This window comes from Helianthus annuus, chromosome 14, assembly GCF_002127325.2.
Source record: "Helianthus annuus cultivar XRQ/B chromosome 14, HanXRQr2.0-SUNRISE, whole genome shotgun sequence".
Lineage (NCBI taxonomy): Eukaryota > Viridiplantae > Streptophyta > Magnoliopsida > Asterales > Asteraceae > Helianthus > Helianthus annuus.
In genome coordinates, this window is record NC_035446.2 from 41384765 (window position 1) to 41412582 (window position 27818).

Genomic DNA, 27818 nt, shown 5'->3' on the forward strand with positions numbered 1-27818 from the left:
ACCCTCTAAGTTTTCAAAATCTGGTCAAAGTTGGGTCTTATAATGTGAACACATGCAATCTTGAAGGGTGGATGCCTGTACTCTGAGTTTTCTGTCTAAGGCTAGATTGTTCGTATAAATCCACATAATCGGACCAGTCACTCTTACCTGGGAACTCTTGGGGTGAGTGCCCACTTATAGGCTAAAGCATGTCTTCACGATACATTAATATGACCCGATTACTTTGATTCGTCATCGTCTCATTTGTTTACCTTAGGTTACAAACAAATGATCGCAATTTCTATATGTTATCATTCTGTTTGGATTATTCCATAGCATTTCACTTGTTTCTTCCTATGTCTTTCATTTTTCTTCTAGAATGTCTGTTCATCGCAATGACGCCCAGATATCTGAGCAGACTGCCAAATTTGCCCAGCGAATAGGCGAAGTAGTCCTGAAGACTGTTGAATTAGCTACTTCCATATATCATCTCCAGGAAGAAGCCACTCAAGAGTGAACAAAGGAAGCAGAAGCCAAGCCTTCACCAAAATCAAGGAAGCGTAAGGCTTCAAAGAAACCCACAGCAGTTGCACTAAATCAAGCGGGACCTAGCCAAGTGGCAACACCACCAGCCAGGAAGCCGTACTTGGGAGCTGCCCCATGGTGCAATCGATGCAACCGTCATTCAAATCTCATACCCTGCTTCAAATGTACCCACTGTGGACGATGGGGACATTTTGTTGACATATGCCGCTTTGCTATCCAAAACAAAGCTGTTGAAAATCTTGTTGCTGCTCAACCTCCTGCCAGGAAACCTTATGCCGGTATTGCACCAATGTACAACAAGTGTAATGCACCTCACCAAGATCACCTGCAGTGTCGTCTATGTGTATCATGTGGATGACTCGGTCACCTGGCAAATGCTTGTCAATTCAACCCAATCCAAGGTGGTCCAAACCAACCCCAAGTCAACCCTGCTCAAGCTCGTTTACCGTCTGGTACTTTGTAAAACTACGGCGAGACAAGCTATTTCAGGAACAAGTGATCAAAGCTTGCTAATATAAATCTGACCCACGGATGAGCATTTGGTTGATTACAAGATGCTGTTGCTTTGAATAGTTTGTATCTGTTGCTTTTGTTCCTTTTCTTTTGTTGAACTTGGAAACAATATGTTTAGTTTATAAATAAATCATTGTTCGCAAATCCTGATATACAAGTGTAGTTACATGTGTGTATGGCATTTCCCTATAATACCTACATTAAGGAACTATGTTCTTTACAAACTACTCTTGTGATTCTCCCTTTCAAATAATCACTCTTGATTTCCTCAAAATTTTAAAGTACTCATTTCATTCTAAGAAACGAAGTATAGGAAATAAAGTGACAGTATGAGTGATCGTGCTTTTTGCACATCTGTGCCTTTAAATCCTTGGTTAGATAACTAAGGGTAATTTTTCAATCTCATACCCATTACATTCTGACTTTTCATAACAACATGCATAGCATAAGTTTTCAAAACAACCTTCATGATTTCAAAAACATTTTATATATAGTTTGAAAACATTTTTAATATAGTATATTTACTTAACATATCAAGTGCATGAATTCAAAAGCATCATCCATGTTTTCAAAAACCATATACACAATTTCAAAAATTCATCTCGTGTGATTTTAAAACATTTTTGTAAATATATCTATCTACTACACCTACTTTATGATTTCAAAAAGTATTATGTAAGGTTTCAGAAACATTAAACACATTTTTTTGAAGAACCCCATGCATAGTTTTCAAAAATATATTTTGCATACGTTGACTTAACCTTCAAATTCTGCTTCATATGTCGCCTTAGCATATCTAGCATCTCAACATCATGAGCATTTTTACCTCATGTTTTAACTTAAGCACGTCTAGTGCAAGGTTTTGAAACGCCTCCCGCTTTTCAAATTCCAAAATACATATGGGATCTTCTTGCTATCATAATTAGATCCTCATGGATATTTATTATTCAAGTCGGAGTCCTTAATTAGATTCCTTGTGTACCTTAATTCGAATATTTCGATTCCTTATAATCGAAATCTATTTTTTTAAATCTTGTTAACTTCATAGTTAGATTCTTGATAATGTTTAAAGTGCCAATCAAAATCCACGGATTGGATACCTGGCATGCTTTAAATACATGTGCACAATTAACAAACAAATTAACAAAATAATAAATATTGAAAATCAAGTTAAACAATTATGTGTTTATGTGTTCTCTTTTATGCATTTTGTGTTTTTGAGTAATCTGGATATTCGTTATCCAAATCCTCATAGAATCTTCCATATCTTCATATGAGGGATTCATAGTAGGATATTCAAAAAGGTACTACCTTAAAATCCTTATTCGGCTTCTACGCGATAGTTAAGACTCTTGGATTTTATAGTACCATTCCATGATTCAAAAAGAGACCCTTTGAGTGGTCTAGTCAAAAAGATTGATTTAGAATCTGGTTTAGAATGACATGTGATGATATAAGCTGAAAAGACTCCTTGGTGGTCTAGTTAAAAAGATCATTTATTGATTCAATTAAAAAGGACCCTAGGATGGTCTAGTCACACTCGTCACAGGTTTGTTCATTGTTTTCTTCCCCTACACATTATAAAATGCATTGTGCTGACTATGCAAGGAATTACGTAATTATGGAAGCGTACATAATTATGAAATTCGGTGCACAGGAGCCCAGTAAGATTTATTATGTGTAAGAACCGATAGTGGCAATAATAACTAAACGTGAACAATGTAATGGAGGTACAGTGGACGCACCAAAAAGCTTTATATACTTGTATATAAGTGTCCCTCTCACATTACAAGCATGATGTTATTTAAAGTTACTAGAAGTTCAGGACTCTAACCAGTGTTGTTTGACCTTTTCAACTTCATGTTTCAAGCTCCCACAAGTTTCCTCTAAATAAATTTCGGGGCGAAATTTCCTGAAGTAGGGGAGACGGTGACACCTGTGTCACTTCAACCATCAAACAACTACCAAACCAATGAAATATTGTATTTCATACTTGGGATTTGTGTAAATATGTGTATCATTTGCACATATCAATTCTTGTTTGATTTCGGGATCTAATCGCTTTCTAGAAGGTTATACGCGCACTGATGCGTAAATATAACCAGTTTAATGCAACAAACACTCCAGAACAGTGACATAGGCTTAACATACCTTAAATAACCTTTACATAACTTAGAAATGAGGTTAACGGGCCTTAAACGTGTCAAAAACGTATCAAAAATCAAGTTTGGGGTCACAGGGGCCTATTTTATCAACTTGTGAAACTTGCTGACCTGCACAAGGCTTACGGACCGTAAGCACAAACCCATACGGTCCGTAAGGACACCCCAGATCAGCAGAACGTATTTTCCAGCTTGTTCCAGCTGTTCCCCTCAATTGCACATGGTTTTAAGCTTCCTATGGGCTTGTTTCGGAGTGCCCATGGTTTTAGAAATCTGGGGGTGCATGTGTACGGCTTAGATCGAAGCTCGGCTTTCAAGAAATGATCCTAACGGTTCTATGAAATCTATAAATACCCAACCCATTTTCCTTCAAAACCCACACTTGATCTGATTGCTCTCTAAGTTGAAGTGATTACACTTCATACCTGAGAATAATCGGATCAAACCTCCATTCTTGGACCTTTTGTGCCGTTTGATATCCGTGATCCCTCTAGCTTTGGTTGGTTGATATTCAAGACTTCTAAGCACCCTCAAGTGAGTACATAGTCCCCTCTTTTACTGTTTTTCAAATGTTTTGGGGTGGAACACATGTGCCAACTTGTTACTTTCGTGCTTTCCATGTTTTTATATCATACTTGCTATGTTCATTAGTACACTTTTAGTACATGATTTCATTATGTTTTTGCTATGTATGTCCATTTAGTGCATACTTAGTACATCGTTTTACATTACATTTTATGCTATGTATGTCCATTTAGTGCATATTTAGTACATTGTTTTACATTAGATTTTATGCTATGTATGTTCATTTGTTGCATACTTAGTACTTTGTTTTACATTGTATTTCTGTTGCATATGTTCTCGCAGCATATGGACACATTGTTTTACATTTCTACCTTGTATGTTCACTTAGCATACTAGATACATTATTTTCATAAAACATGCTTACATTTGGTATAACATTTGGTTTGTTTAACGAAACTAATACATTCATTAACACCGATCATACCGCTCGGTAGTAGGTAGTGGTACCATAGGACTTGACAACTCCCATTCCTGAAATCCTAGGTTTGTTTGGGTGGAAGGAATGACCGAATCTGAATACATTTCTAGGTAGACCTTTGACTTTGTTCTAGGGTTTATCCTACAGTCTCAAGACTTGGATGTAGACGTTTAACAATACCACATAAATGTTTGTATCAGTAAAGCATACATTTACAAAACATAACTTCTGATTATAATTTATCAAATGCATTGTTTTGTACATTTCTTTCTTATAGGGTTGAGTAGATGCTTTTAATTCAATAAAGGCTTTTATTCACTATACATTACATTTGTTTAATACATGAACATTTTAACATTGGTGGTTTGTTTGGTAAGTGATTTAAATAACAAAGCGTGTGTAATATGATAAAAGCATGGTGTAACCGCCGCTGGTACTTCCTATATATAAGTACTTTTATGGTATTACATATCGTAGCGTTAGTTAAACCATTTCAAGTTAGACATAATATATTTTTACACTTATATCATATTTTCATGAAACATTGTTTTACAAACAACATATTTTATACAAACTCATTTTTACTTCGTTATTCATTTCATTTTGCATTGTTCTTTTATATCATCTGTTTTCTTATCGATTTTTATACGATTTATAAAACAAAAACATTTTACAAGGTTTATGACTACTTTTGTGAAAACATTATTTTAAACATTTAAGTCATGAATCCTAAATCAATAAAACCTATGTATCTCACAGGCATTTTTATGCTGACGTACCTATTTTCACATGTGTTTAAGGAAATGATGCATAGGATTAATCAAGATACACTTAGGCGGACTTGGGCCTTAGTGACAATAAAAGATGCAAGACCTGTTAATTATGTTATGCTTATTTGTTGTTAAGACATTGTAACTTCTTTTAATCAATAAAACAACATTTAAATTTCCATGTGTTATGAAACAATGATTCTGTTACAACACTCCCCGACGATTCCGCCACGATTTGTTGTTTTACGTGGTCGGGATGTGACAACGAGGTATTACTTGATAGCGCTATTAGGCTTGACAACCTCACACCGTACCGGGGAGGAGGAGCGTGAACTAATGACCTTAAACACATGGCCAATGTTGATAGGAATTGATGAGGGCAAAAAAACATATTTCACTTCGGTACCGAGTTTATTATTGATATGTCTTTAACCTGAATCACTGAACATGATTTTTGTTAAACAAAACGGTGAACTCTGCAGTTTTATGCTGGTACGTTTTTTTTTTCTGCATGCTTGCAGGTCGTTTTATGATCTCAGGAAACGGAGCTTGCAGTCGAAGGAGCTATGGATGTCATGGGTTATGACGTTGTTAACCTATCTAGTGTTATGCTAGGTTTTACGAACAAGTTGTTTTGGAATATTTATAACTATTTCAAATGCTTCCGCTGAATGTATTTTGTTTAAAACAGATGTTTTAAATTACACTTTTCATGTTGAATGAGATTTCGAGTTTATTATATTACTATTAGTTCAATTTGATTAGTGGGTAGATTCTGGTACGTCACACGCCCCGCGGTGGATTCCACAGGTGGTATGTTGGGGGTGTGACAGTCTTGCTCTCCTCTTATACTTAATCACATACACAATTATACAATATTCAACACAAGATCTAACTTGCCTTTTCACACAATAAAGAACACACAAAATGCATTAACAACATTCTCAAAAGCATACAATCATATACACATACACAAAAATAAAGTAATATCAGACAACAAAATAGTTATCCTCATAGACCGAATACACATTAATACCCCATGACCCAAAAAACTGTCACACCCCGAAATATCAGAGCATTGGCGTGACTGGACTGGTATCTTCATTGCACAGCGGAAGCAAATAAGCTAAGTCTTTCTAGAAACTGAACGCCCACTAAGTACTCGAGTCTTCAATGGTCCTCCTATTCCAACCGTGCCTTGACTTTGAAAAGCAACCTGAGAAAGAAACATGCGAAAAAGTCAACATAAAGTTGAGCGAGTCCATAGTTTGTTTGTAAAATATTTGAAATAAATCTTTTGAGTTGTGAAAGATTTGAAATAAACCTTTTGAGTTGAGAAAGATTTGAATTAAATCTTTGGAATAACCGGTTTTTGAAATAGTATTGAGAAAACGAATCAAAAGTCATTTTCTTGCCAAGTTATATGGAAACGTTGTGTTTGTAACACAGTATGTTCATGAAAACCATGTATTTGTAAAGTCTTGTATTTGTAATGTTCGCATAACCGCCAATGCCCACCCTGACTTTGACTCCATACCCGCAAAATCTTATGCTTTGAATTTTGTATAAAACATGGTATTTAATTTATATGAACAAGTAGTTTCGTAAGTATATATGTCCCTGGTATGTAGCAATAAGGAAAAAAAAGAGATCACCAATGGTTTGCAAAGCCAATGGTATGTGTGAAGTGCAAGTAGGAAGACTCAAACCTAGCGGATTTATGCGTTGGGCACAAAGTCACTCCGAGGTCCGTTATGTTGGGCCTGGGGCTGGGCTCGCTACACCCAGATAGATCTACCGCTCCTGTCCCTTGGTCCTACCCTGAGGATTAATGGCCTCAAGTTTCCGCCTACCAACTCACATGATCTAAGTAGTAAACCCTCCTTAAGCTAACCATACCATGTATAAAAATGTCTGTAAGTGTCTGTAATCATTGTACATGTATTTTACCCCAGTCTCTAAGACTGATCCTCCCTCAGTCTCAAAGACTGATCCTTCCTCAATCTTATCACCAGATGATCTCATCCCTAGTCATGAAAATCATTCACCTTTTGATAATACGCATTTGTTTTCTAAAAACCGGTATGTTTAGTTGAAACCTTTCGTAAATCATTTGAGTTTCTCAAAATCCCTTCGTAATATGATTTAGAAATACGAGTTTTGCGTTTGTTCCAAAACTTTGTATGTTTTTGCAAAACGTGCATGTCTTTCCACCCCGAAAACATTTACAAAAACGTAAACAGTAAAAAGTGGGGGTAACTAATCTACGTGTTACCGAGCTTTACTGAATCGTTGATCGAAAAATTTGACGGTAAATAGTTAACTTAATGAAAATGACTAAGTTAAATTGCCACGAGAAGTCGTTTGAGTATGTAGGAATATTCGTATGAAAATATATAATAAACTTGTATTATATATGTTGCGTCTTGTATATATTTGCCAAAATATACGTATATGCCGTTTCGGCGTTTGAAATAAATATAAAAGTTATATTTATAAAAATTTCATCGAGTCGTTGTATGTTTAAAATAAATATATACTATATTTATTTTTTTTATGAAAGCGAATCCGTGTTGTTCGATATCCGAAATAAATATATAACACTATATTTATTTATAAAAGGATTTGTTTTGTTTGCTGTCGAAAATAAATACATAACTATATTTATTTTTATAAAAGGATTCGTCGAATTTCCGAAGTTCAAAACAACTATGTTTGTTGTTGTAAATAGTTTCCGAATCGTTGTTTTTCGTTATATAATAAAACGCCTTATTTTTACGGATTTTCTCGAAAAACGGGCAGAGTTTCCTCTGTTTTGGACGCCCCGACAACACAAGTTGTCTTTATATTTTCAAAATCAAATCAATACTCAACAATAATTACGTATCATCAATTTATAAAAATGAAATAATAAATCAAAGTACTCTTTAACTATTACTTTCGTTATTTTGTTTGGTTCGAGCTCGTTATCACGTAAGTATAAATCACGAAAATACTAAACGTGTCATTAGTTTTTACCAAGTCTTCATGTCGAAACGCGGACTAAGTTGACCCGGGTTGACTCGCTGAGTTGACTGAGTCAACCGGGTTTGACCCGAGTTGACCGAGTCAAAACTGAAGCTGACCGAGCCGCTTGTTGTTGACTGAGTTGACTCGGTGAGTTGACCGAGTCAACCGAACCGAGCCATCTGACCGAACCGGAACCAAATCCCTGTTGTCTTGTTGACCTCATAACTCGAACCTAAGACTAAGCTGACCCACTTGACTTGAAATCCAATTTGTTGAACCGAACCAAAGCTGAAATCACGAGGTCAGAACCGAACCTAAACTGAATCATGTTTACCCGAACTCGAAATGAGACCGAACCTGAACTGAATAACCATTACCTCTGCCGCCGTCCCCGGTTCTGGTGACTCCGGTGGTCACGCCGTCGTCGACCACCACCATATTCATCATCATCATTATCGCCGGACAAAAGCACCGACCACCGGATAAGTGGACCGACCGGTGGTCTGAGTCTCTATCACACTCTCTGCTGCTCGAACCCCCAAAGACTGACCCAAACCTAACCCAAATCGAACTCGAAGCCGGTAAATTTTCCGGATAAAAACAATGTCCGGCGGTCAATGGCACCGACCGCCGGTTCTTCAACCTTCTCGGCTTTCTCTCTCTCTCCCCGTCGTCTCTGTCTCTCTCTATTCGTCGCCGCACCACCACCGGACCGTGGTGGTGGTGGTCATTGAATTTGTAACAGGGGAGGGGGTGTCGTGAGTGTGCAAGAGGGAGGAGGAGGGTGGTGTGGTTGTGTAGTCGCCGGTTAACCGGCCGGCACCTCCGGCCCCGCCGCCGGAGGAGGGGGACGAGGATGATGAGTGAAGGGGGGGGGGTCGGGTGCTTGTTTGAAGGAATGATAGTGGGTGTGTGTTTGTTTTGTTGTATATGCAGAGAGGGGAAAAATGGCAGACTTCATGTCTCTGTTTGTTTGTGTGTAAAATGTATGAAGGGTGTATGTGTATAAATAGAGATAGAGTGTTTTATTGCCTTTCATGTATATAATTTACATTCAGGTCACTTGTATTTTCTTTAGGGTTAAAATCTTTTGTAGTGATTAATATAGATTTAATTGATTTTGTAAATCTTGCACAATCTAGTCAAAAGATTTATAGAGACTTTGTGTGACAACTCGAATTTCCAAGATTCCTATTTCGCATTTATTGCACGTTCTTGTATTGTTTAGTTGATTATTTGCACAATTAGTTGCTATGGAATTGTATACGTTTTAATACAATGAAGTGTATTGTGTGATTGTGCATGGTTATGTGTTAATTGTGATAAACTTGTCAAATATGTAAACTTGGTGGTGAAACTATGAAATTGTTATGAGATGGTGTACATGTGTAAAATATGATACTTAGGGAGGTAGAGGGTAATTAGTGAAATCCTAGAGATACTTAACCCTAATCCCTTTTCAATAATCATTTGCACACAAAACAAAGTACGTAGTTTCATTCTCTTTGGTTCTCTCTGGAAATCAATCATCATCATCGCAAGTTCTTAATCACCCTTAATTATCCTCTTTCTGTCTAGAATCAATCCAAGGTAATTATTAATGATTTGATGTTGTTCTTGATTCTTGATTATGTGTTCATGCTAAACCCTAGTTTTCATTTGATATTCCCTGCTTATTGATTGAGCCTGATTTGTTGAGAAATGAATAAGATTATTATGTAAATCAATTGCATGATGATTTAGACGTATGATATGGTTAAACTGTTGAAGATTGATTTGATTCTGCATTGTGAAAGCATGGATTAGGGTTTTGTGCGTATGAAAACGTAACTGATGTTCATATTCTGCTCGATGATTGATGTTGCTTGTGAAATATGTTATAGTCCGACTATTATTTATGAAGATATGTCCGAATTTTATTGCATGTAACCCTAATGTCCGAACTTTATTAACATATGCATGTGTCCGATCTTTAATAAGCTTGTTTGTCCGAACTTTGTGACTTTGATGGTGTCGGCTTTTATATACATGAGTTTAAAGGTCCGAGTATTGATTAACATGAACTGCCCGAATTATATATAAGTGTTTAGGGTCCGAACTCTTATGAAGAATACATTGGTCCGACCTTTAATATGAAACATGGGAGTCCGAGTTTTGATATAACAATTCATATCCGACTTTTAACCCTAGAAAGGGTCCGACTTTGTGACAACTCCTTGGTCCGAGCTTTGCCTTAGATAAGTGTTGGTCCGAGCTTTAAACATGCTACCCTGTCCGACTTTTAAAACATGAGGGGGTGCGAGTTTTGTGACCACTCCCCATGTCCGACCTTTACCCCCACCCATGTGATTCAAGTTTTTGATCCCCACACCCCCTAGTCCGAGTTTTAACCCCCTCCCCCCACACTGTCCGAGTTTCTAAGTAGGGCAAGGCCCTGTCCGACGTTGTGTGATGTTTAATGTGAAGCCATGAGTTGCTTGTTAATTGATGTGGAATCTGTTAAGGTTGCATGATTAAAATGAAGCCACAAATTCCGTTAAACTTGTTAAGTTAATAACGCCGTTGAATGTACGAAGTATGTTAACAGTGACAAATATGTTAACCTCCATGTTAGACTGAACAGAAAAAAAAATCAAAGACGTGACGCATGAATGATGTGAACATGGTTAACTGTTTACGTGATGTATGATTTTATATATATGTATAATCGTATGATACTGAATGCAACTGTATGATCTTGCGTGTATGAATCATTCTATGTGATATCATCCTGTACACAATAAGCACACAAAACACAGTTACTTGATTATCAATGATTTGTAAACCCTAATTGAATGTAAACGCTTTGTTGGACTCTGTATGCCCAAGACACATATTAAATTGATGTGGCTAGTACGTTATGATCCAAGTCGGGTCATACCCAATAACAAGCTAGACAAACACCTACAATATTTATTTATGATATGATCAAACAAATAAATATTAACACTTACAATATTTAGAAATCGGTTTTCTAAATAATTGCACTTGACAAACTAATAAATTATATGGATAATTTATTTTTGAGAGAATATTTTATTTTGTTATTTAATAGGTTAAATAACAATTAAAATGTTGCATGTTGTTTATAAAATGTTATATTAAGTTTTTATAAAAGTTATAAAACTTAAATAGAAGACATGGAGACAAGTTAAAAAATTTTGATTGGGTGAAATGAGAGGTGGCTTGGGCCGCCCCCTATGGCTCTTCCCAAGGTTCCAAGGCCAATCAAATTTCATGCAATTCTTTGAGTAATGATGATAAATGATTTTGGTGATTTTTAAAAGTAACTAACTCATTCTTTTAAAGTGATCACAACATTTTTTTTCAAGTAAGAGACTTGCACAATTTCTCTCAAAAATTTTCGGCCATAGAAGGGTTCCAAGGAGCTCTTTCGGTTTCGTTTCAAGTGATTAAATCCTAGCAATCTCAAGGTGTTTTGTTGGAGGCTTGGGGGTATACTAGCTTGAGGCTTTCTCGTTTGGAAGCTACCATTCAAGATTCATCATCATCTTCTATCTCCTTGCTCCAAAGAAAGGTTGAATTCTCAAACACCCTATGGTTGTATTTTGATAGCATGCATGTCATATATGGATCCGATTATTGGGTTTTGCATTTAAAATGGTTTTAAATCTTGCAAAGTAACATGTTTTAAATCCTTATTCCGCTGCGTTTTAATTTTATTCGGATAAAATTACTTTGATAAACATGCGAAAAACCCAACAATGGCATCAGAGCCGCTTATATGAGTGCTTGCTTCATCGGATTTAAAATTTCGGGTTTTCGGGTTTATAGAAACCCTATGGCCGTAATTTTATCCATGGTTTTCCCTTTTTTTTTCAAGATTTATTTCCTACATGCATAAAGGAATCTTGAAAAATTATGTCATATGGATGATTTGTTTTGTTTGGACAAAAACCCACATTTTTCGGTTTTTCATTCTTGGCCGAAAAATATAGGTTGTAAAAGGAAACCATTTTGCTCTTGAAATTTATATATATTCGGATATATATTTTGGTGTTCATAACCTAGCCATGACCTTGTATGAATATGTTTGTGTTTGTGATTTTAGTTAATTATTCAATGGGTTGTAATAATTATTATTTTTGTCTTCCATTTGTAAAAATATGTAATTTATTTATTTTCATTTGGTATGTAAGTAAATAGATTAGATGCATTTTATTTTACTAGAAAAATGTATTAGGATACTTTTATGTAAAAGAAGATGCACACAAAAATGCGGTTTTGGTTTTGCCAATTTCGAGCATAAAGGACTTCATAGTTCTTAACGGGATTTTAGCCCCATAACCAAAACACATTTTGAAGTCCAAAGGAGTTTGGAGCTGAATATTAAAGACATTTGGAAGTTCAAAGAATGTGAAGAAATCACTACACAAGATGAAGACTTGAAGCATTTGGATGCGGGATCAAGTGGGAGTTCACCTACACCCCTCTTGTGTCTATCTTCACCCTTTAGGAAGGACCTTTTGACACACTTGTTTCGGCCAACAAGTGTGGTCAAAATAGTTGGCTATGGTTATGCACCTATTAATATGTGTGTTGTGCTTGTGTGGTTGCTTATTTTATTGTTTGGATGATATTTGGATATGCATGCTTAACAACAAATAATCCGGAACAAGCTTAAAATTGGTTCTTTAAAATCATTAAAAGAGGTTAATAAAAGGTTATTAAAAATTAATGATTTTATAATAAAATGGGTTTTGTTAAAAGAACCTTGAAAATTGGTTTTCACTAAAGTACCATTGATTTGAATGCATGCAAATATATGGTACATAAAATTTTTCTAAACTAGAATTTTGAAAAAAAATAAAAATCCCTTTTATAAAACAAGTCAAACACCATCCTTTTATACAACACTCGAATTACTTGGGAACTCTTTGTGGGATAAAGGTCACCTAACCACATTTGAGGAAACTTGTATATTTGAGGTAGGTTCACCATGTTTGTGGGATAAAGGTCACCTAACCACTTATGTGTGTAAACTCACATGTGTGTATAAGTTGGACGACTTGATTTGGAAACCATGAACTTAGGGTCACCGAAGCATGGGGAACAAAGGTGTTGATGGGATTAAACATGCCAACTAAACATAAAGATGTTTAACCGATCCCATATAGCTAGAAGTTGCAAAGGGTTGCAATCGTCAAAAGTTGACTACCTTGTTAATTTAAATAATGGGATAAAGGTCACCTAACCAATATTTAAATGTAACGTTGGATTCTAGATTTTAATTATTAATTGTCTATGAGACATTAAAAGGGTGTTAATGATTAAAATTTTAATAATATCGAAAATACTAAAATTGAACTTTGTTAAATTTTGTAGATGGCCGCTAACAATGCAAACTCGATTACCCAAACCGTCCGTAACCTATCACTAAGAACCATCCTTGAAAAGGATCGTCTCAACCATAACAACTTCATGGATTGGTTTCGAAACTTGAGAATTGTTCTCAAGCAAGAAAAGATATCCTATGTGTTGGACGATCCTATTCCCGACCAACCTGACGAGGAAGATGTAGAAGCCTACAATGATTGGGTTTAGTATACCGAGGACTCCATGCAAGCCTCATGCCTCATGTTGGGAACAATGATTCCCGAGATTCAAAAGGACTTTGAACATCATGGAGCATACGACATGATTACCCAATTGAAGGAAATGTTCCTACAACAAGCAAGGGTAGAACGCTTCGAAACGGTTCGAGCGCTTCATGCATGTCGAATGGAGGAAACCCAATCGGTCTCATCTTACGTCCTTAAGATGAAAAGCCACATTGATCGCCTCGAGAGGCTCAATTGTCCCGTCTCTAAAGAGTTGGCTACGGATTTGATCCTCAACTACTTAACAAAGAAATTTGAGAGCTTTGTTATGAACTATAACATGAACGGATGGGACAAGAGCATTGGTGAGCTTCATGCAATGCTCAAAACGGCCGAAGCGGGAATGGGTAAAAAGGCTTTACCCGTTCTAACGATCAATGAGGGAGGCAAGAAAGGGCATCACCCCGACACCAAAGCAAATGTTGCCAAGGGAAAGGGACACATCAAAGGGAAGGGAAAAAGAAAGGCAAAAGCAGAACCACCAAAACCAAAAGAGAAGAAGGCAAAAGTTGCCACAAGCGATCCATGCTTTGAGTGTGGAGAGATAGGACATTGGAAAAGAAATTGTCCAACCTATCTCAAAGAGTTGAAAAACAAGAGGGATGCGGGGCAAACCTCAGGTACAATCTTTATGATACATATTGATCTAAATGTTATTTCTTCTAACACATGGGTATTAGATACCGGATGTGGAACTCATATCTGCAATTCGTTGCAGGGGTTCAAAAGAAATAAGCATTACAAGAAGGGAGACACTAGTCTCTTCACGGGCAATGGAGCGAAGGTTCAAGTTGAAGCCCAAGGAGACTATGTTTTAAAACTTCCAAGTGGTTTGGAAATATGTTTGAAAAATGTTTTGTATGCTCCTAGTTTGACTAGGAACATTATTTCTGTTTCCCTTTTAAAACAATATGGATTTGATTTGAAGTTTGTGAACAATGAAATTTATGCTTTGATGAATGACATGTTCTACTTTAAAGCTACGCCTTCAAATGGTATTTATGAATTGGTTCATGATAATACATCATTTGATAATTCGATGTACCAAGCAAACACCAAGAAACTCAAAATGGATTTGAGTGAGACCTATCTTTGGCATTGTCGTCTTGGTCATATAAACAGAAATCGCATGCAAACACTTCAAAAGAATGGTCTTTTGGAAACAAATGAAATTGGTTCATTTGATACATGTGAATCTTGTTTACAAGGAAAAATGACCAAGAAACCCTTTAGTGGCACAAACCAAAGGGCAAAAGATTTATTAGGCATCATACATTCAGATGTATGTGGTCCTTTTAAGCCAATGACTAGGAATGGTGAAAGATACTTCGTAACTTTTACCGACGACTTTAGTCGTTATGGTTATGTGTACTTGCTAAGTCACAAAGATGAAGTTTTTGAAACGTTCAAAATCTTCCAAAACGAAGTAGAGAATCAACTCACCAAGACAATCAAAGTTCTTCGTTCCGATAGAGGAGGTGAATACCTTAGTGATGCTTTTCAAGATCATCTTAGGAGTTGTGGGATCATCTCACAACTTACTCCACCTGGAACACCACAACATAATGGTGTGTCTGAGAGGAGGAATCGAACTTTATTGGATATGGTTCGATCTATGATGGTTAGAAGCACATTGCCTCTATCATTTTGGGGTTACGCTTTGCTCTCCGCGACTCGTATATTAAATATGGCCCCAACCAAGAAAGTGGATAAGACACCTTTTGAAATATGGCATGGAACAATTCCATCTTTATCATATTTAAAGGTATGGGGTTGTGATGCTTATGTGAAGCAATACACCCCAAACAAGTTAGAAGTACGATCCATTAAGTGTATCTTCGTAGGATATCCTAAAGATGATATAGGATATTATTTCTACGATCCAACAGAGCAAAAGGTATTTGTTGCTCGGAAGGGTAAGTTCTTGGAGGATAAGTTCCTTATGGAAGGAACTAATAGAACAGTGGAACTTGATGAGGATCAAGAACCACAACCCGATACACGTTTGGTTGATACTAGCACTCAACAAGAGGTTGTTGAAAATGATCAAATGGTTGATCAACATACACAAAACGTTCGCAGATCTGGTAGAATTAGTAATCCACCTGAAAGATATGGATTTTTCATGGATGGATGCTATGTGGTAGATTCAGATGAACCAACCACATACCATGATGCAATGTCAAAATCTGATTGCGACAAATGGCTTGAAGCCATGAACGTAGAGATGCAATCCATGTATGACAACCAAGTTTGGGAATTGGTTGTGCCACTTCTTAACTCCAAAGTAGTTGGAAGTAAGTGGGTTTTCAAGAAGAAAACAGATATGCATGGCAACTTGGATACTTATAAAGCGAGACTTGTAGCAAAAGGTTTCACTCAAACTCAAGGGGTTGATTATGATGAGACCTTCTCGCCAGTGGCAATGCTAAAGTCGATTAGGATATTATTTGCCATAGCTGCATATTATGACTATGAGATTTGGCAAATGGATGTCAAAACGGCTTTCCTCAATGGATATCTGGATGAAGATGTCTATATGGTTCAGCCTGAAGGTTTTGTCGATCCAAAACATCCTAACAAAGTGTGCAAGTTAAAGAAATCAATCTATGGATTGAAACAAGCATCGAGAAGTTGGAATCACCGTTTTGATAATGAGATTAGGAATTTTGGGTTCATCAAGAACGACGATGAAGCTTGTGTGTATAAGAAAGCTAGTGGGAGCACCGTCACTTTCTTAGTATTGTATGTCGATGACATTCTACTATTTGGAAATGACATTCCAACCATGGAAGGTGTAAAAGCATGGCTTGGAAGATGTTTTTCCATTAAAGATCTTGGAGAAGCTGCCTATATTTTGGGAAAAAAGATCTATAGGGATAGATCAAGGCGCTTGATAGGTTTAAACCAAAGTGCATACATTGACAAAGTCTTGAAAAGGTTCAAGATGGAGAACTCTAAGAAAGGTTTGGTACCAATTCAAAAGGGGACAATATTGAATGTAACTCAATGTCCAAGCTCAAAGGATGAGCAAGAAAGAATGAAAGGAATCCCATATGCGTCTGCTATTGGATCCATAATGTATGCAATGATATGTACTAGACCGGACGTATCATGCGCTTTAAGCATGACAAGCAGATACCAGCAAAATCCAGGTAACAGTCATTGGATGGCTGTTAAGAGCATATTGAAATACCTTAGGAGGACTAAGGACATGTTTCTAATATATGGATCTGGTGAAGAGGAACTCGTTGTAAAAGGTTACACAGATGCGAGTTTCCAAACTGATCGAGATGGTTCTCGATCACAATCTGGGTATGTCTTCATTTTGAATGGAGCTGCAGTCTCTTGGAAGAGCTCGAAGCAGGATGTTGTAGCATTGTCCACTACAGAATCAGAATACATCGCCGCCTCACTGGCAGCACAAGAAGCTGCGTGGTTAAAGAAGTTCATTGCCGACCTAGGGGTAGTCCCTACCATTCAAGACCCCCTAGAGATCTTTTGTGATAACGAGGGTGCGATTGCTCAAATCAAGGAACCTCGTGCACATCAAAAGACAAGGCACATTGAGCGGAGATTCAACTACATAAGGGATGAAGTTGAAAAGGGAAAGATATGTATTCGCAAAGTTCACACCGATCAAAACATTGCGGATCCACTCACGAAGCTCCTTGAACGGCCAAAACATGAGGGTCATACTTGTGCCTTAGGACTTCGATATTCTAGTGATTGGATTTGATCTATTTTGTATTTGGATATTGGAACAATTGTTATTTTAACTCTTTTATGGTATTTTGAGTTATGTTCCATTTTAGCATGTTTAAATCCGTGAATAAATTAATTATTCTAAATGTCCGTAGTCGATCATACTTGTGGGAACAAATATGAATGTAAGACTATTATGAACTTGGATTGGTGGATATTCATTAGGTATGAATATAGAGCAAAGTATTGCTGCCAAAGTTCATAGATATTTGTGGGATACAAATATTGGACTGACCCGCTCTCAAATGTTACTGCATGGAATCATTTGTGATTGATCATAAGTAAATTTGAGCAAAGGTGAATATCATAGTATCCTCTGACCTGAGATACATATTGGGTCTTGATATTCACTAAATATTGTACCTTGACTTAGTTCTTCGCTGTCTGTAATAAGACAGTACACAAGGCTAAGCTCAGGTGTGGTACGAGGTGATTGTGAGAGATGTATGTAGTCAAGAAGGGATTTGTTCCTCTTATTCGTTGAGAGTAAGATGTCTAAGGCCTGTTAAAGTTAAATCAACAGAGAATGATAACACTGTGTCTCTGGATTTAACATGACATCTGTAACGAAAGGATAAATGATAGATTCACCTAAATCATATTCAAGTAAGGGACTTGAAGGGGATGATGTTATTGAATGGCACTTCGTCATACGTATTAGGGGTAGTGAACCGTTGTTAGGCGTTATTTACTACTTGCATCAATCTTCTATGTATCTTGTGCAAGTGGGAGATTGTTGGACTCTGTATGCCCAAGACACATATTAAATTGATGTGACTAGTACGTTATGATCCAAGTCGGGTCATACCCAATAACAAGCTAGACAAACACCTACAATATTTATTTATGATATGATCAAACAAATAAATATTAACACTTACAATATTTAGAAATCGGTTTTCTAAATAATTGCACTTGACAAACTAATAAATTATATGGATAATTTATTTTTGAGAGAATATTTTATTTTGTTATTTAATAGGTTAAATAACAATTAAAATGTTGCATGTTGTTTATAAAATGTTATATTAAGTTTTTATAAAAGTTATAAAACTTAAATAGAAGACATGGAGACAAGTTAAAAAATTTTGATTGGGTGAAATGAGAGGTGGCTTGGGCCGCCCCCTATGGCTCTTCCCAAGGTTCCAAGGCCAATCAAATTTCATGCAATTCTTTGAGTAATGATGATAAATGATTTTGGTGATTTTTAAAAGTAACTAACTCATTCTTTTAAAGTGATCACAACATTTTTTTTCAAGTAAGAGACTTGCACAATTTCTCTCAAAAATTTTCGGCCATAGAAGGGTTCCAAGGAGCTCTTTCGGTTTCGTTTCAAGTGATTAAATCCTAGCAATCTCAAGGTGTTTTGTTGGAGGCTTGGGGGTATACTAGCTTGAGGCTTTCTCGTTTGGAAGCTACCATTCAAGATTCATCATCATCTTCCATCTCCTTGCTCCAAAGAAAGGTTGAATTCTCAAACACCCTATGGTTGTATTTTGATAGCATGCATGTCATATATGGATCCGATTATTGGGTTTTGCATTTAAAATGGTTTTAAATCTTGCAAAGTAACATGTTTTAAATCCTTATTCCGCTGCGTTTTAATTTTATTCGGATAAAATTACTTTGATAAACATGCGAAAAACCCAACACGCTTATCTCGAATTTATGTCCAATGTATCCTAGGTCGTGTGTAACGGACTTAGACATTTAATAAACCCTAGAAGCAATAACATACCGAGCAAACCAAGGTGAGTTCACACAGCCAAGGCATGAGGTTCCCAGGGTGGGAATGGGATTGATTTATTTATTTGTACTTCTCTAGATAATGGAACGTAGTGATATGATCCTCGGGTGAGGAAGGTGATTGGTTAAGATACTGCTAGACTAGTGATGCTTATAGAACTGATCTTTGCACACACGCCGGGGTTGGCTGCGATAATATGACTGATCTTCGCACACATGCCAGGGTTGGCTGCGATAATATGACTCATCTTCGCACACATGCCTAGGAAGGCTGCGAACTATACGCTAAAACTTCGCACAGGTGCCGGGTGGCCGCGATACAAACATACCTAGTATAAAATACTTGAGAACTTTCCCTAATCTTCGCATACATGCCTAGGTGGGCTGCGATACGAACTATTACGATACATGACTTAATGAACGAATACAAGGCTTATTACACTATTACAATTACTGAACTATAAACTGTGAACTCGCTCAACTAGTTGTTGATCCTCTGTTACATGCCTCGCAGGTCGTTAGGTACATGGAGCTTGCACAGGGAGGAGCAGGTCGTTGTGGAGCATGGATCGTGGATGCCATGTTAAAGCATTTAAACATTTGAACTTATGTTACACATTGGGTTTTCATACTTATGCTTCCGCTACACTTTGAAACTATAATTATGTTTGAACACCTATCGTATTGAATGATTGGTTTGCATTTATTTTACTTGACATTAATTACATGTTCAATATGATTGGTGGCTTGATCCTGGTCAGTCACGCTCCCAAGCGGTGATATTCCGCAGGTGGATTTTGGGGGTGTGACAGATTGGTATCAGAGCCATTGGTTATAGAGAACTTGGTTTTAATATGGGAAAAACGTTTTTATTAAAACCAGACTATAACCAGAACAGTGCTCTCAACGATCCACAACGACGCTTCGCTCCACGTGCAAGACTCAACATCCTAGGTAATAAGGTTTACGTTTATTGCCTACTTGTTAGAATTACATAGAACTTTGCTCGTAGTATGCTTAGACTACATTGCTCACTATTTGTTATTGCTTGAAAACACTTGTGTGCTTACACTCTTCTGTCATCTCACTATTCGCGAACCTTTCTCACTTATGTTTCCTTTGATTTGAAGATCAATGGCCGGACGAATTAACATGACACAAGCCCAGTTGACGGCTTTCGTTAATGAACAAGTTGCTGCGGCACTTGCAGCTGCTCAAGCAGGTAGTATACCCTGCAGTTTAGACTCACACTAGGATCTTTAGATCCTACATTAACTCTTGTGTTTAACCTTGTCCTATTCGTACACAATAGGTCAACACTCTCAGCAGCCCGTCTGCACTTTCAAGAACTTTATGGATTGTCGTCCTAGCACATTTAGTGGCACTGAAGGAGCGGTTGGACTCCTCCACTGGTTTGAAAAGCTCGAGTCTGTGTTCGAGATGTGTGAATGCCCTGAGGCTCGCAGGGTCAAGTATGCCACTGGTACTTTAGAGGGGATTGCTCTAACTTGGTGGAACGCGCAAGTGCAGATCCTAGGGTTGGCGGCTTCTTACGCCACCCCTTGGAATGACTTCAAGGAACTGATTAAACGTGAATACTGCACTCGAGAAGACATCCACAAGCTGGAAGACAAGTTCTATCATTTGAAAATGACTGGGTCAGAGATTGAAGCTTACACTAAACGGTCGAACGAGCTGGCCGTGTTGTGTCCAACTATGGTGGACCCTCCAATCAAGCGCATTGAGTTGTATCTCAAGGGGTTACCGCCAGAAATCCAGAGCCATGTGACATCGGCTAATCTTGATAATATCCAGGCTATTCAGCGCCTTGCTCATTGTATTACAGATCAGGCAGTGGATCAGAACAAGCTGCCAAAACGTATCAATGCTACCACTACTGCTGCTTCCCAGTGACAACAAAAGAAAATGGGATGGGGATTCCAGCAAGGGATCAGTTTCTGTTCAGTCTGAGCAGCGCAAGACAAATGACTACCAGAATCCGAGTCAGCAATCATCTGGCAGTCAGGGGCAGGGTGGATATCGGGGAATTCACCCACTGTGTAATAAGTGCAACAGACACCACAGCGGGCGGTGTCGTAAAGAACGATGTCAGAGATGTCTCAAGTTAGGGCATGAAGCTAAAGACTGCAGGAGTTCGCGACCTGCAAATCAGAATCAGCAACACCCACCACCAGCTCCACAGAACCAGCATCAGCAGCAGCATCAGCGGGGTAACAGGGGATGTTTTCAGTGTGGGGCTGAAGGTCATTTCAAGCGTGATTGTCCCCAGTTGAACCAGAATCGCAATAACAATAACAACAACAACCAGGGCTATGGGAACAACAACAACGGTGGGAACAACAACGGCAATGAAGCAAGAGGTCGTGCATTTGTGTTGGGGCAGGGTGATGCCAGAAATGATCCCAACGTCGTTATGGGTAAGTTTCTTCTCAACGATATTTATGTTACTGTTTTGTTTGATTCGGGTGCGGATACGAGTTATATGTCTTTGAAAATGAGTAAATTGTTAAAACGTACATCAACACCCCTAAACACCAAACATGTCGTAGAGCTAGCAAACGGTAAAAGTGTAGAGGCCACACAGATAGTTAAGGGTTGTAGCATTGTCTTAGCTGGTCAGACTTTCTCCATCGACCTCATTCCTATAGTTCTGGGTAGTTTCGACATCGTCATCGGCATGGATTGGTTATCCAAGCAGCAAGCAGAGATCCTATGTAAGGAGAAGATCATTCGTATTCCTCGTTTGGGTAAAGAACCTCTCGAAGTTCAAGGAGACAAGAGTGGTGCTGTGGTTGGCATCATCTCTTTCTTGAAGGCTCAGAAATGTTTACGAAAGGGTCATACGGCTATCTTGGCACTAGTTACTGATGTAGCTGCGAAAGAGAAAAGAATTGAGGATATTCCAGTTGTACGCGAATTTCCTCAAGTGTTTCCAGAAGATTTACCTGGTCTACCGCCTCATCGTCAGGTCGAGTTTCAAGTCGAACTAGCTCCAGGAGCAGCACCTATAGCTCGCGCACCGTATCGATTAGCTCCAACTGAACTGGAGGAACTGTCAAAGCAACTACAAGAGCTCTTGGAAAAGGGCTTTATTCGTCCAAGCTCTTCGCCTTGGGGAGCTCCAGTACTATTCGTGAAAAATAAGGATGGCACTTTCAGGATGTGCATTGATTACCGTGAACTGAACAAGGTGACAGTGAAGAACCGCTATCCTCTTCCTCGTATTGACGACTTATTCGACCGGTTGCAAGGGTCGAGTTACTACTCCAAGATTCATCTGAGGTCAGGGTATCATCAGCTGAGAGTCCGCGAGGAGGACGTCTCCAAGACAACATTCAGAACTCGCTACGGTCATTACGAGTTCCTTGTCATGCCATTTGGGCTTACGAACGCGCCCGCCGTTTTTATGGATCTTATGAACAGGGTGTGCAAACCCTATCTAGACAAGTTCGTCATCGTTTTCATCGACGACATTCTGATCTACTCCAAGAGTCAGGAGGAACACGAGCAGCACTTACGACTTATCTTGGAACTTCTTCGAAAGGAGCAACTGTACGCAAAGTTTTCGAAATGTGACTTCTGGCTTCGTGAAGTCCACTTCTTAGGCCATGTGGTGAACAGGGATGGGAATTCATGTCGATCCATCCAAGGTATATTCGATCAGGAATTGGCCAGCGCCTCGCACTCCAACGGAAATACGCCAATTCTTGGGTTTGGCGGGTTACTACAGGCGGTTTATCAAAGACTTCTCAAAGATCGCGCAGCCGCTTACGCTACTGACACAGAAAGGTGTCACCTACCGTTGGGGAGATTCTCAGGAAAACGCTTTTCAGTACTTAAAGGTTATGCTTTGCAGCGCACCTATTCTCTCATTGCCAGAAGGCACAGATGATTTTGTGGTCTATTGTGACGCATCGATACAGGGGCTTGGTTGTGTATTGATGCAGCGTGATAAAGTTATTGCCTACGCTTCGCGGCAACTCAAGGTTCATGAACGGAACTACACGACGCATGATTTAGAGCTGGGAGCTGTTGTTTTTGCACTTAAGATATGGCGACACTACCTGTACGGTACCAAGTGCACAATTTACACCGATCACAGGAGTCTCGAGCATTTCTTCAAGCAGAAGGAATTGAATATGCGTCAGCGAAGATGGGTCGAACTACTTAATGATTACGAATGCGCTATTAAGTATCATCCAGGCAAAGCCAATGTTGTGGCTGACGCTCTCAGTCGAAAGGACACTCTACCTAGACGCGTACGAGCCTTGCAGCTCACTATTCAGTCCAGTCTTCCTGCACAAATACGAACTGCTCAGATGGAAGCATTAAAGCCCGAAAACGTCAAAGCTGAAGCTTTACGTGGCTCAAGGCAACGATTAGAACAAAAGGAAGACGGCGCCTACTATGTAACAGGACGTATTTGGGTTCCATTATATGGTGGTTTACGAGAACTTGTGATGGATGAAGCTCATAAGTCTCGCTACTCGGTACATCCAGGTTCGGATAAAATGTATCACGACATCAGAACTACATATTGGTGGCCTAGCATGAAGGCCCACATAGCAACTTACGTCGGCAAATGTTTGACGTGTGCAAAAGTCAAAGTGGAGTATCAGAAACCAGCGGGCCTACTTCAGCAACCCAAGATACCGCAATGGAAATGGGAAGAAATTTCCATGGATTTTGTTACAGGCCTACCCAGATCCCAGCGTGGGAATGATACTATATGGGTGATCGTGGATCGACTCACCAAGTCTGCACACTTCCTGGCTATTAAGGAAACGGATAAGTTCTCCAGTCTCGCAGACGTTTATCTGAAAGAAGTTGTTTCGAGGCACGGGGTGCCCACCTCCATCATTTCGGATTGGGATGCACGATTCACGTCAGAGCTATGGCAAGCGATGCACAAATCTTTCGGCTCACGATTAGACATGAGCACAGCTTATCACCCTCAGACGGATGGGCAGTCTGAGCGCACGATTCAAACTCTGGAAGACATGCTTCGGGCGTGTGTTATCGATTTCGGCAACGGCTGGGAAAAGCATCTCACTTTGGTGGAGTTTTCGTATAATAACAGTTATCACACCAGCATACAAGCCGCTCCATTCGAGGCGTTGTACGGACGTAAATGCCGGTCACCTCTCTGTTGGGCAGAGGTGGGGGATAGTCAGATCACGGGTCCAGAGATTGTAGTGGACGCCACGGAAAAGATTGCACAGATACGACAACGCATGGCGGCAGCACGCGACCGTCAGAAAGCCTACGCGGACAAGCGTAGGAAGCCTTTGGAATTTCAGGTCGGGGACTGGGTTTTACTTAAAGTCTCACCCTGGAAGGGTGTGGTTCGTTTTGGCAAACGGGGCAAACTAAATCCGCGGTATGTCGGACCGTTCGAGATCATTGAGAAAATAGGCAAAGTGGCCTACAAGCTAAACCTACCAGCTGAACTCGGTGCAGTTCACAATGTATTTCACGTGTCGAATCTGAAGAAGTGCCTGTCAGATGAGACCCTCATAGTTCCTTTTAAGGAACTCACTATCGACGAGCGGTTGCAGTTCGTCGAGGAGCCAGTTGAAATCATGGACCGGGATGTTAAGGTCCTCAAAAACAAGAGAATCCCTCTTGTTCGAGTTCGTTGGAACTCCAAACGTGGCCTAGAGTATACCTGGGAACGCGAAGACCAGATGACAGAAAAGTACCCCCAGTTATTCGGAACCAATGCAACCACTACTGAGGCTGAAGCTACTACTACTGAATTTCGGGACGAAATTCCAAATCAACGGGGGGATGATGTGACACCGCAGGAAAACCAGTAAATGATATAACTTACCTAGCTTCCTCAGTAACCGCATGCTAAATTTCGGGACGAAATTTCTTTCAAGTTGGGGATAATGTGACAACTCGAATTTCCAAGATTCCTATTTCGCATTTATTGCACGTTCTTTTATTGTTTAGTTGATTATTTGCACAATTAGTTGCTATGGAATTGTATACGTTTTAATATAATGAAGTGTATTGTGTGATTGTGCATGGTTATGTGTTAATTGTGATAAACTTGTCAAATATGTAAACTTGGTGGTGAAACTATGAAATTGTTATGAGATGGTGTACATGTGTAAAATATGATGCTTAGGGAGGTAGAGGGTAATTAGTGAAATTCTAGAGATACTTAACCCTAATCCCTTTTCACTAATCATTTGCACACAAAACAAAGTACGTAGTTTCATTCTCTTTGGTTCTCTCTGGAAATCAATCATCATCATCGCAAGTTCTTAATCACCCTTGATTATCCTCTTTCTGTCTAGAATCAATCCAAGGTAATTATTAATGATTTGATGTTGTTCTTGATTCTTGATTATGTGTTCATGCTAAACCCTAGTTTTCATTTGATATTCCCTGCTTATTGATTGAGCCTGATTTATTGAGAAATGAATAAGATTATTATGTAAATCAATTGCATGATGATTTAGACGTATGATATGGTTAAACTGTTGAAGATTGATTTGATTCTGCATTGTGAAAGCATGGATTAGGGTTTTGTGCGTATGAAAACGTAACTGATGTTCATATTCTGCTCGATGATTGATGTTGCTTGTGAAATATGTTATAGTCCGACTATTATTTATGAAGATATGTCCGAATTTTATTGCATGTAACCCTAATGTCCGAACTTTATTAACATATGCATGTGTCCGATCTTTAATAAGCTTGTTTGTCCGAACTTTGTGACTTTGATGGTGTCGGCTTTTATATACATGAGTTTAAAGGTCCGAGTATTGATTAACATGAACTGCCCGAATTATATATAAGTGTTTAGGGTCCGAAGTCTTATGAAGAATACATTGGTCCGACCTTTAATATGAAACATGGGAGTCCGAGTTTTGATATAACAAATCATATCCGACTTTTAACCCTAGAAAGGGTCCGACTTTGTGACAACTCCTTGGTCCGAGCTTTGCCTTAGATAAGTGTTGGTCCGAGCTTTAAACATGCTACCCTGTCCGACTTTTAAAACATGAGGGGGTCCGAGTTTTGTGACCACTCCCCATGTCCGACCTTTACCCCCACCCATGTGATCCGAGTTTTTGATCCCCACACCCCCTAGTCCGAGTTTTAACCCCCCCCCACACACTGTCCGAGTTTCTAAGTAGGGCAAGGCCCTGTCCGACGTTGTGTGATGTTTAATGTGAAGCCATGAGTTGCTTGTTAATTGATGTGGAATCTGTTAAGGTTGCATGATTAAAATGAAGCCACAAATTCCGTTAAACTTGTTAAGTTAATAACGCCGTTGAATGTACGAAGTATGTTAACAGTGACAAATATGTTAACCTCCATGTTAGACTGAACGGAAAAAAAAAATCAAAGACGTGACGCATGAATGATGTGAACATGGTTAACTGTTTACGTGATGTATGATTTTATATATATGTATAATCGTATGATACTGAATGCAACTGTATGATCTTGCGTGTATGAATCATTCTATGTGATATCATCCTGTACACAATAAGCACACAAAACACAGTTACTTGATTATCAATGATTTGTAAACCCTAATTGAAAGTAAACGCTTATCTCGAATTTATGTGCAATGTATCCTAGGTTGTGTGTAACGGACTTAGACATTTAATAAACCCAAGAAGCAATAACATACCGAGCAAACCAAGGTGAGTTCACACAGCCAAGGCATGGGGTTCCCAGGGTGGGAATGGGATTGATTTATTTATTTGTTCTTCTCTAGATAATGGAACGTAGTGATATGATCCTCGGGTGAGGAAGGTGATTGGTTAAGATACTGCTAGACTAGTGATGCTTATAGAACTGATCTTCGCACACACGCCGGGGTTGGCTGCGATAATATGACTGATCTTCGCACACATGCCAGGGTTGGCTGCGATAATATGACTCATCTTCGCACACATGCCTAGGAAGGCTGCGAACTATACGCTAAAACTTCGCACAGGTGCCGGGTGGCCGCGATACAAACATACCTAGTCTAAAATACTTGAGAACTTTCCCTAATCTTCGCATACATGCTTAGGTGGGCTGCGATACGAACTATTAGGATACATGACTTAATGAACGAATACAAGGCTTATTACAGTATTACAATTACTGAACTATAAATTGTGAACTCGCTCAACTAGTTGTTGATCCTCTGTTACATGCCTTGCAGCTCGTTAGGTACATGGAGCTTGCACAGGGAGGAGCAGGTCGTTGTGGAGCATGGATCGTGGATGCCATGTTAAAGCATTTAAACATTTGAACTTATGTTACACATTGGGTTTTCATACTTATGCCTCCGCTACACTTTGAAACTATAATTATGTTTGAACACCTATCGTATTGAATGATTGGTTTGCATTTATTTTACTTGACATTAATTACATGTTCAATATGATTGGTGGCTTGATCCTGGTCAGTCACGCTCCCAAGCGGTGATATTTCGCAGGTGGATTTTGGGGGTGTGACACTTTGTGCAGATTTTTAGATCCTTAGAGACCTTACTAGATCTAGTATATTGTGTGTAGGTTTAGACTTGTGGGTTTTGGGCTTGAGCCCAGGGTCCACAAGCCCATTTCATGTGTAAGTGGCCCGTAATTCCTACGAGACCCGATATCGCAACCCAAGCTCCATCAGC